This window comes from Rhagoletis zephyria, unplaced genomic scaffold, assembly GCF_001687245.7.
Source record: "Rhagoletis zephyria isolate East Lansing unplaced genomic scaffold, Rhagoletis_zephyria_1.1 Rzeph_scaffold_01762, whole genome shotgun sequence".
NCBI lineage: Eukaryota > Metazoa > Arthropoda > Insecta > Diptera > Tephritidae > Rhagoletis > Rhagoletis zephyria.
Genome location: NW_016158846.1, coordinates 20078 through 32021, shown reverse-complemented (window position 1 = coordinate 32021; position 11944 = coordinate 20078). Strand labels below are relative to the sequence as shown.

General features: G+C 38.1%; 1 long non-coding RNA gene across 1 annotated transcript in view; it reads right to left on the bottom strand.

Moving 5' to 3' along the window:
• LOC108365063 (uncharacterized) overlaps positions 1-10865 on the bottom strand; it is a 21795-nt gene extending 10930 nt beyond the window's left edge. Inside the window, exon 1 of the long non-coding RNA XR_001847873.1 lies at positions 10778-10865. This is a non-coding gene — a long non-coding RNA (uncharacterized LOC108365063). The remainder of the gene's footprint in view (positions 1-10777) is intronic.
• Between the last annotated feature and the right edge of the window lie 1079 nt (positions 10866-11944).

Genomic DNA, 11944 nt, shown 5'->3' with positions numbered 1-11944 from the left:
AACTGTGCCAAGTTTGGAAGAAATTGGTGCAGCGGTTACCAAGATATACACATGTAACCATAAGTGGGCGTGGCTACGCCCATTTTCCAAACATTCATAGTATTCTTATTTTTCGTCTGAAAATTGTTGTAAATATCAATTATCAAATATCGCAGTTTTCGTATTTCCGAAAATTACCGTTATATGGGATGTTGGCGTGGTTATTCTCCGATTTTTTAAATTTTCGGCCATTTAGTATGCTGTACCAAGGCCAACAACTGTGCCAAGTTTGGAAGAAATTGGTGCAGCGGTTACCAAGATATACACATGTAACCATAAGTGGGCGTGGCTACGCCCATTTTCCAAACATTCATAGTATTCTTATTTTTCGTCTGAAAATTGTTGTAAATATCAATTATCAAATATCGCAGTTTTCGTATTTCCGAAAATTACCGTTATATGGGATGTTGGCGTGGTTATTCTCCGATTTTTTAAATTTTCGGCCATTTAGTATGCTGTATCAAGGCCCAACAACTGTGCAAAAAAAAAATTCATAATATTCTTATTTTTCGTCTGAAAATTATTGTAAATATCAATTTTGAGTTAATTATGTTCAGTAGTTACTAAAATATCGCAGTTTTCGTATTTCTGGAAATTACCGTTATATGGGAAGTGGGCGTGGTTACAGTCCGATTTCGCCCATTTTCAATACCTTGCATTAACAGAAACCTACGTACCAAATTTTGTTGAGATATCTCAATTTTTGCTCGAGTTATCGTGTACACGGGCGGACGGACAGACGGACAGACAGACATGGCTTAATCGATTTCTCTATTCATTCTGAGCATTTATGTATACATTTGTCTATATCTATCTCGATTGGTTTTGGCTGTTGCAAACAACCGTTATGTGAACAAAATTAATATACCCTTGTGCACAAGTGCGCTCGGGTATAAAAAAAAATCAAATAGAAAAACTGTTTAATATACCACGTTTCTATAAATAGACTAAAACGTAGAAAATCATGTATCCTAGACCCGTAGAGTTTGCCTCCATAAGTTTTGATTTTAAAATTTTAGCAAAATCCATTACAAAAAGTTTACGAGATTCAAAACAAGAAATTTAAAAACAATTTTTTTTAAATACCAGCTTTTATTAGTAGCCAGCTTTTATTGGTGCCAAGCGCAAAACTGTCAGGAAGCTTTTCAACAGTGCTAAACGGACACCTCAGTGGGACGAGTATAAGGCCTGTCTCACTGCCTATAACAAGATTATTAGGCGCTCGAATGGGGATTCATGGAGGCGACATTGGGAAACAATAGAAACGTTGCCTGAAGCCTCGCGTCTGCATAAAATTTTATCAAAGGAGTCTTCCAATGGGATAGGCCTCCTAAGGAGGCAAGATGGCACCTTTACAAATAATAACAGGGAGACTCTAAATCACCTACTTCAAGTGCATTTTCCAGGCTCCTTGATGGAGCATGATCTGATGATCCCTGCCTCCTCGGAACACAGGTTCCCTAGAGTGAGAAGTCAAAGCAGATCTGGCTCCATCTTTGACAGGGACAAGGTATGGTGGGCGGTAAAGTCTTTTGAACCTTTCAAAGCAGCGGGTGGTGATAGGATCTTCCCAGCACTACTGCAGAGAAGTATTGAGGATATAATTGATCCCCTGATCTGTATATTTAGGGCTAATTATTGCTTTGGAATACATACCGTACGCTTGGAGGAAGGTGTTAGTTTTATTTATTCCGAAATCGGGCAACAGGCCCCTTGACTTAGCTAAATCATACAGACCTATTAGGCTAACTTCCTTCACTCTCAAAACTTTAGAGAGACTCTTAGACCTCCATATTAGGGAGAGACTTAACACTTCTCCTCCCTTACATCACACACAATTCGCGTATGTTAAAAGGAAATCAACGGATTCGGCCCTACAGTATCTGGTTAGTAGGATCGAGGGGGCTTTCGATAATACTGCCTATGGATCTATCTCAAGGGCACTGGCCCAAAGAGGCTTAGACCCTACTACTGTTGGTTGGATCGACGCTATGCTTCGTAAGCGTGAAATTTCATCGTCCTTTAGCAATACTCAAGGGAATATTAAAGCCATGAGAGGCTGCCCACCGGGAGGGGTCCTTTCTCCCTTGCTTTGTTCACTTGTTGTGGATGACCTCCTAATCAGACTACATGAGTGTGGTTACGGTGTTATCGGATACGCAGATGATCTTGCAATTATATTTAGGGGAAAATTCGGTAGTACTGTCTCTGACGCAGCTCTTCGCGTGGTCTCAAACTGGTGTGCCAATGAGGGCCTCAGCATATATCCACGGACCATGTGGGCGTGCAGGAGACTTTTTGAAAGGAAATGGGGCCTGAGCTCAAGACTGATTGAGTGGCTCTACCGTATGATCGTCCGTCCGATTGTGTCCAATGCATCCATAGCGTTGTAGCAGAAGACAATGCAAAAAACTGCCATACTTCACCTTAAGAAATTGCAAAGATCGGCATATCTATCCGTCACTGGAACCATAAGAACGTGCTCTAGAGTCGCTCCTGGGATGTACTCATCTAAATATGGAGATCCAGGAAACAGCAGCCACGAGGGAGCGGCAAATTCGACTATCTAACGACGTCTTCTTCGCAAAGAAGCTTCATGCAGGTATTCTTGGGAAGTTACCAGGGTTGGAAATATGCGAAATCTCTGATTCCTCGACTATGTATCTTATATACATTATATGTATATAGACACATATGTATATACTACGTATGTGTGCATGGATATGAAATGCAGACCTTTCTTTTATTGAGTTTTCTTCTAAGTAATACATACATACTTACATATTCTTATTCTATTAACGTGTGTATATTTTTGGTTTCTTATTAATATCCTTATAATGGCGAATCAAAACATTTAAAATAGATAAAAAAATTATACTGTTTTTTCTGCTTTTCGTTACTCTCAGTCTTAACTAGACGCACACTTTTCTCATTAGTTAATCTTATCCCCACTAAGTTCCATTTATTAGATACATATAATAAATAAACGCATTTGTGCTTATTCCTACATTTCTTCCAACGAAAAGCATTTTCTTGCATTACTTACATATACATATGAACATATGTATATGTATGTATGCTGTATGCATAACAAAATGCATAACCAAAGCAAACGCGAAAAATATCTCCCGTACAACGTCGTTGAAAATTTTTCGTGAGTGATCGCGAATTGATTACTTGCATCGTTTTTCTCATTCATGAGAGGCCGACATCGGCAACGCTTGGACTTCTCATACTCGAGTGAGAGGAAATTTCTTTGCTTTTTTCGATCGGGAATGAAAAGAGCGGAAATTTGTTTGTCCATCGCATTCCGAATGTGAGAGATGATAAATTTATTTGCATTTCTCACTCGCGATAAAAGAATGCTAAAATAGATTTGGAATATTATCGATCATGATAAACGAATAATCATAAATGAGAATTTCCGAACCCTGCTCTAAAATAAGGATACTGTTTTCTGCTTTTTTCTGAGTGCGGTTTCCTCGGGAAGATTATGGATTTTTTTTCTCGTATACCCCTTTCAAAAATTTACTGGTGACGGTGGACCCCCTGCTGATACATTTCTTAATATTCCCAAGGCTCGTAAAAAAATTAAATGTGAATATTACAGCGTGGCGACGAATAACTGTTACCCAGTTTTTTTTGAGAAATAAAAGGGTCCTTTATAAATTTTGCGAAAAAAGTATTTTATTGTTAATTTTCCACAGATTTTACTTTAGTTGTATTAGTTAGTTTTTAAATTTTAATCCTTATCTACATTTCCGCCAAATGAACTTTTCTCTCAAAGTTTACACTGCTGGCAAATGTAAATAAGGATTAAAATTTAAAAACTAATTAATACAACTAAAGTAAAATCTGTGGAAAATTATCAATAACATACTTTTTTCGCAAAATCTATAAAGGACTCTTCTATTTCTCAAAAAAACCTGGGTAACAGTTATTCGTCGCCACGCTGTAGATCTAACTGTGTAAATTTGCATCGCGGGTCAATTTAAAAACTTAACTCGGAGTGGCCAAAATAAAACTAAAATATTTTCTTTCTATTATTTTTTATTTCTATTTATTACAGGGACCAAAAATAATCGTTATCATGAAGGAGGTTTATTTTAAAATCATTACATAATCGTTATTTTATGATTTTTATTTTTTCGATCACACATAATCGTTATTCTTTAATTTTAGTTTTTTTTCAATAATTTGTAATCGTTATTTTATGATTTTTATTTTTTCGATCATTTTTAATTAGTATTTTATGATTTTTATTTTTTCGATTTAAAATTATCGTTACTCTTTGATTATAATTTTTTTCGATAATTTTTAATCATTATTTTATGATTTTTATTTTTCAGGGCCAAATTCACAATACTGAAAGTCTGTAGTTAACTGCTGATTCTGAGTTAACTACGCACTGTGAATTTGGCCCTCAGGGTTAATCTTGTCTGATAGAAAACCAAAAAAACTTGTACATAAAACAATTAAAGCAAGAAACGTAGACCTAAGATAACCTCAAGAAACACAAAAAAAAGTTCAGCAAGAAAATTAAAACAAAAATTATTTGATTCATTGCAGGTGATTGCATTATTGATGCCAATGATGGGTTAAATTTTATTTACTAAAAATTAAGTGCTAAGTATTTAAGTATTTATGTTGTAGCAAACATGTACCAAAGTACTATTTACTTAAGTATTTTGGATGTTACTAAATACCGAGTAGGCAAGTAAATATTTACATATTTTCACATTTATTTATAAAAAATTAAGTAGGTTTAAAGAGCTTTATAAATTGACGTTTTCATATATTTTTCAATTTAGAAACCTTTTATAAAGCTACTTTACTTTTTATGAATAAGGCCATTAGTCTTAAAGTATTTAGTTAGTTTCGCCTAACGCAACACCGCGTACAAAAGAACATTGAAACATTGGCTTCACTAACTACCGCGTACAAAAATATTTCGGTATTTTCGGGGCTACTTCGGCATTTTTGAGACTATTTCAGGATTTTCCATATTTTAGGGACTATTTCGGGATTTTCGAGACTACTTCGAAGTTTCCAGAGATTCTAGAGACTATTTAGGTTTTTTCGAGGCCAAATATATCGATAAATGTGTATATCAATAAAAATATCGTTCATTAAAATCGATTAGAACATCGATAACAATATTGATAAATGTATCAATAAAAATATCGTTTTTTTTTCGAAAAATCTTCTTCTTCCTATTGATAAAAACATCGATTATTATATCGATAAATATATCGGTAACAATATGGATTATTATATCGTTAATCATATCGTTTTAATCGATAAAAATAACGAATGCAAAATCATTCCCAAGGCAGCCGGCTCTACGTACCGGAATGACTCGGTTTTTACCCGACCAAGGGCTGTTGTTTCGGCGACCTAACCCCGCTTAGATCGGCGATACCCCTCAATCATTGTTCGTCCATGGAGCGTGAAACGTATTTCTGCTGTGTTTGCCAGAATCGACTCCATCCAAACTCCACTTCGGTTAGGTGCAACTCATGCAACGGATGGAGTCACCTAAGAACCTGCTCTGGTCTTAGGTCTCACCGGGAGTGGACCACAAGCTATGTGGCTCCCTGCTGCTCAAGCCAAACGGCACAATCAGCCTCCACGGCTACCCGCTCGCGCAACGCACCCAACACCGGAAGAGCCTGCACGGCTCCGAGAAGCTCCTCTGGGCAGCAGCAAACCTCCCAACCCCGCTTCGTCGGAACCGAAGAAATGCGCAGCCTACTTTAGTAGGCAATTCACACTGCACCCTTCGGTAGACAAGGCCAAACGCCGAGTGACCAGGAGGCTGCACAAGCCGCCAAAAAACAGTGCACCACTTGTTTTCACCAGCTGTGAAATGAAGGAGGTCATCGGGAAGGTGAAAGCCTCCAAAGCCATTGGACCCGACGGAATCTGCATGCTGATGCTAAAACATTTAGGGCCTAAGGGAGTAGCTTACCTTACGGAGGTCCTCAACCTGTCCATGGCCACTCTCATCATTCCTGATGTGTGGAAATCAGGAAGAGTGGTCCCACTGCTGAAACCGGGGAAGCCCGCCAACAAAGGAGACTCTTATCGCCCGATAACGCTCCTTTCCCCGGTCGCGAAGACGCTTGAGGCCCTACTACTCCCATACTTCACTTGCCACCTGACCCCAGCTAAGCACCAGCACGGATTCGGTAAAGTGCACAGCACAACAACAGCACTTAACGCCATAAACACACAAATAACTCGTGGCCTAATCCAAACCGCCCCTGTGAGAGAACGGTCCTAGTAGCGCTGGACTTGTCAAAGGCGTTTGACACCGTCTGTCATTCCACGCTACTAGAAGACATCGAGGCCTCCTCACTCCCACAGGGACTGAAGCGATGGTCGGCGAATTATATGAGTGGTCGACAGTCGTCAGTAATCTTCCGAGATCAAACCTCGAAACCAAGAAGGATTAAACAAGGGGTTCCACAAGGTGGTGTTCTCTCCCCCTTACTATTTAACTTCTACATCTCGAAACTTCCTCAGCCACCTGAGGGAGTTTCCCTGATCTCATACGCTGACGATTGCTCGATTTTGGCGTCCGGGAATGGAATTGATGACCTCTGCTCAAAAGTGAACGACTATCTCTCCAGCCTTTCTCGCTTCTTCACTGCAAGGAGCCTAACACTCTCCCCAACGAAATCAACGGCGACCCTCTTCACCACCTGGACGAAGGAGGTCAGGCTAGAGTTAGGTATACACGTCGATGGCACACCAATACCGACTGTAAACAACCCAAAAATCTTAGGGGTCACCTTCGATAGCCTGCTTTCCTACTCCACGCACACAACCGCAATTGTCAATAAAGTACAGAGCCGCAACAAGGTCCTCAAGTCGCTCGCCGGCAGCACTTGGGGCAAAGACAAAGAAACGTTGCTGGCAACATACAAGGCAATTGGCCGGCCGGTTCTAAACTATGCTGCGCCAGTTTGGACGCCGGGGACTAGTTGGACGCAGTGGACGAAGCTACAGACTTGTCAGAACGCCGCACTCCGGACAGCGACTGGGTGCCTTCTGATGACGCCTGAGCACCACCTGCACAGCGAGGCCCAAGTGCTCCCCGTAAGGGAACACAACAAAATGCTCTGTAAGCAATTTCTGGTGGGGTGTCACAGAAGTGAACACCCTAACAGACCGTTGCTTCAGGAGGAGCCTCCGCCCAGGCACGTCAGGGGGCACCTATTCGCGTACAACGACGCAGTCCAACAGTACATAGACCAACCATTGGACCCGACGACATACAGACGAGCCATAAACGACATTCATGGAGAGTCAGTTACCACTTACCTCGACTCTCGACCTATGAATGCCGTAATACGAGCCCAATCACCACTTGTAGAAGAGACGGAGCTTCAACTGCCACGAGAGACCCGCGTTACCCTGGCTCAATTACGGTCTGGATACTGTAGCCGCCTTAACAGCTACCTGTCCAGACTCGACCCCAATATCCCCAATGAGTGCCCGGCATGTGGAGAGTCCCCCCACGACACCAACCACCTCTTTACATGCCAGCTCAATCCGACTCAACTAACACCCCTCTCCCTCTGGTCCGAACCCATCGAAACAGCTCGTTTCCTGGGCCTCCCGTTAGTTGAGCTCGACGACAATGATTGAACGTAGACCCGAAAATGGCGGGGCTTAGTAGTGCCGCTACAACAACAACAACAACAACAACGAATGCAAAATCATTAAATTTATCTATAAATATATCGATATCAAGATCGATAAATATAACGACAAGTTCGAAATAGTCCCGAAAATCATGAAATAGCCCCGGAAATCGCGAAGTAGTCCCGAAAATCTCGAAATGGTCCTGATTCAATTTTTCCTAAATCATAAAGTATTTAGTTTGTAAGTATTTAGCGATGTAATAAATACCTTAGTACTTTAGTGAGAGTATTTCGCATCTCCAAAGGACCCGAGTATATTAGACTAGAGTATTTAGTGCCTTTACTTTAGCGTACCCGAGTACTTTGGACTAGATTATTTAACGCCTTTATTTCAGCATCTAACAGCTCTTAAAAGGCAAAGTATTTTTTACTTTAGTATTTACCAACTCCTAAATACTAAATTTTTTTTATTTGAGTATTTAGCAAATCCTCAATCATCGGCGTAGCTAGAATAAAATTTAGGGGGGTCGACCCTATTAAGCTGGCATTTCAGGGTACTATTTTATATATATCTGTGTTCGTATGGAAAAGTAGCTTATGTCGAAAGGTTGGCTTTAGTATAATGCGGCATTCCTTTTATTCTTTGAACGACACGGAATTTTTTGATGAGACTTAATAAGAATATTGACTTGCTAGTATCGGAACTATTTCTTGCACGTTTATTTGCTAAAAGTTGTTCAACGGCTCAGCGCCATCGAGTCATTCGCAATCGTATACTGCAAATGCCGATTTATGTATATTAAAGTCAGCCTTTCGGGATAAGCTACTTTTCCATACGAACACAGATATATAAGGAAAATTTTAAAGTTAGCAGGGCTCGAGCACCCCCCTGCCCCTACATGGCTACGCCCATGTCCTCAATACCTAGGTTTTGTTTACTTGAATATTTAGACATCTCCAAATATTAAGTATTTGAGTATGTACCCTGTAGTCAAATGTACTAGTTGTAAACTACCTCACAACTAGTATGAACCGCATGCCCAACTAGTTAGCCAACTCTCTTTTTTCCATACAATCAACTGGTATTTTTAACATGGGGATGTCCTACGAGATGGCAATTGTCAGATTTCGGTCAGAAATATCGCTCATACTAGTTCAAAATAGACAGAAAAATACTAGTCCAATTATGGACCAAAACCACTTTAATATATTACATATTTTCATTTAGCAGCCTTAGATTTGCTAATAATTAGTGTTAAATTTTTTGAGTATTAATTAAAAGCAAAATAAAATACATAAATATTTCAAACTTTCGAACATGATATCAAATGCATTTTTCATTAAATGCTATTAAAAAGAAAACAAAAGAAAACATTTTAGTTAAAAATAAAATGCATACTTTAGTTCATTTTTGAGTGAACTAAATAAAAATAAAAGTTGTCATTAAAATAAATGCAATTCATTAAAAATTTATAAAAGTAATAATTAATGTTTGAAATTTGAGATTTGGATAAGAATAAAATAAATAAATAATTCAATAATTNACTAATGATGTAATTCAATTTTTTTAAGTAATTATATGTTAATCATTGAAAACACGCTTTAATTAATAATCATTATGAATATTAATCATTATTTAACAAGTATGGTACACGCTTTAACGGTTTACAATAAAGCCAAATAAAAGTTATAATATTTTGTGTACTCTATTGTATTCAACTGTCGAAGTCAAATAAAACAGGACACGAATACATAAATCGTTTTGTACTTGGTACAAGTCTGGACATTTTCGAACTAGTTCGGTTTCTGTCAGGAAATTCTAGTTGTAAACTAGTATTTCTCCTGACTAGTTTGGGGTTTCACTGCAGGTTAGTACCCAAACTGGTATCTTATAGCGTTTTCTTTTCTCGAAATAATGTTGCATTATTTCTGCCCTGTGTCAGGGTTGTCAAGTTTTCGTGTTCTTTTCCCAGCATCTTCACATGAATATTGTATTTCATAACTAACGTAACGCATTCGTATGGCGCCGATCGTCCCAATGCGAAAAAGATGCATTGTGACATCGTCCCTGTAAACAAATATTGCGTGCTCTTTCTTTAAAATTTTGCACTCTGATAATGTTGCCACATAAGAAGGTGAAATTTTTTTTCGAGAAAAGAAAACGTCATCAAATACAAAAGTACTCAAGTATGCCCATCAATTCATATCATGTACGTATGTGTGGACATACCCTGTGGGGAAAATCTCTAGTTCTGAACTGTTGCGCTTCTAGTACATTTAGACCCAGTACTGGTTCGCGTTAAATCTCTTTTGCATGCAAGCAACTGGCGAATTTAACACGGCGATGTCCTAGGAAGTGTCAATTGCCCCCCACTGCATCCCTTTTTCAATAGTTCCGAACTAGTCCTAAATTCTATAGTTCCGAACCAATTCTAAAAGCGACAGACGAAAGAAAAAAGTATCATGATTTTTCAATCTTTTTGGTTCTTCCGTGTATGCGATTTTAAGTTATTTTGGAAGAAATGTGTTTTCAATTTGAAATTATATTTGTTTGAATGATTGTAAGAAATATACGTTTACATACCTTTAGCTGTAGCTGAGTTTGCAGAGGTGCTCGCTGTTATTTCTTAGATTCCAGATGGCCCCAAGATGTTAATATGTTAACACAAAGTTTTGTTTTGTATTACCAAACTATGAAATACCATCTACGAAGTGCAGAATGAAAGTCCATTTGAACGAAAAAGCCGCCAAACACATATCTATGTAAAGTAAACAAGCCCCCCGCTGCATCCCTTTTTCGATAGTTTCGAATTAGTTTTAATTTCGACAGATAAGATCTAGTTCGTTCTGCGTCCCTTTTTCTATAATTTCGAACCAGTTCTAAATTCGTCAATTTAGATATAGATTTCTAATGAAAAAAGAGAAATAAAATAGTTTTTTAAAAATTCCCACATTTCGCTGATTTTGAACTGGTGGGGATCTAGTTCCTATCGGACTAGTTCGTTTTTGGCGATAAAGATCTTGTACGGAACTAGAAATTGTATGCACCAGTCCGCGGTTTTCCTGCAGGGATAGTATGTGTGTACATAGTAGTGGTATTCGCGCTTCAGTGTATTCGCTGTATCCTGCGTAAGTGTAACTGGACGAGCGTGTGGTTGTTGTTGCATGTATATTTGATGTACCGCTAGCAACAACAAATCACACGCTCATGCAGTTACGATTACACAACATACAACGAATACACATAAGAGCGAATTCCCCTAGTATGTACCAGTGATGAAATTGATGGTAAAATTGTACTTTTTTGGTACACTTTGGAAGCCAAAAGTACATTGGTACTACATTGACATTTTTGATACATTTTTGTCAAGACACAGTACTGCAGCTCAATTATGTCGAAAAACCACACTCTATTTCCTTGGAGTTTTGAATTTTTGTGCATAAAAATATAGTCATATTTTTCTACCATATTTAAGTAAATACGTGGTGTTTATTAAAAACGAAACTCTTACTTAAATCAAAAAAAAGTTGCTGTCATAATCGGTCTATTCATAAAATTTTCCAGTAAGTACTAGCAGCCAGAGAATAAAATAATCATAGCGGATAAAATTGAAGGAAGTTATTGAATGCAAAACCAGTAAAAACGTGCAACTTACGCCATTCTGACTTTCTGATAGGTAAATTTGGTAGGAGTATTTTTGTATTCTTCACATAAGAACATCCAGCAGCAAAAATTCTGAGCAGTTTGCAAAATTTGCAAAAACTTGCAATCTTCGAAACAGCTGATAAATTTAGTAAATTATTATCCGCTTGGTGCATTGTCCCCAATTTGAAATTTTTGTATAGGAAAAATGTTTTTAACATATAAATGAATTATCTCGGAATGAATAAGTCTTTTTGATACCACATTATGACGCGTTCAAAAATAAAAGAGTCTCCTCCAAGCACCCTTCCTTGTTTCACAAAAATTAAGTAGATATAGCTACAAATGTGCCTTTAAAGTTATCCCATTCTCGTTTTAATGATCAACTGACAAATTCGTTCAGAACCTTTCAGCATTATTATCTATTTTGGTATATTTCTGGCAAAAATATAGTACAATTTAAAAATTTCATACAGCAGCCATAGTTGACGCACGGAAATTAGAAAATTAGAGATTAATAGTAAACTAACTAAACTGAACTTTTCTTCCTTTCTTTTGTTTATTCACGAACACATGTTTGTGGTCAACAGACTTTTTTACTTGTAGGTTT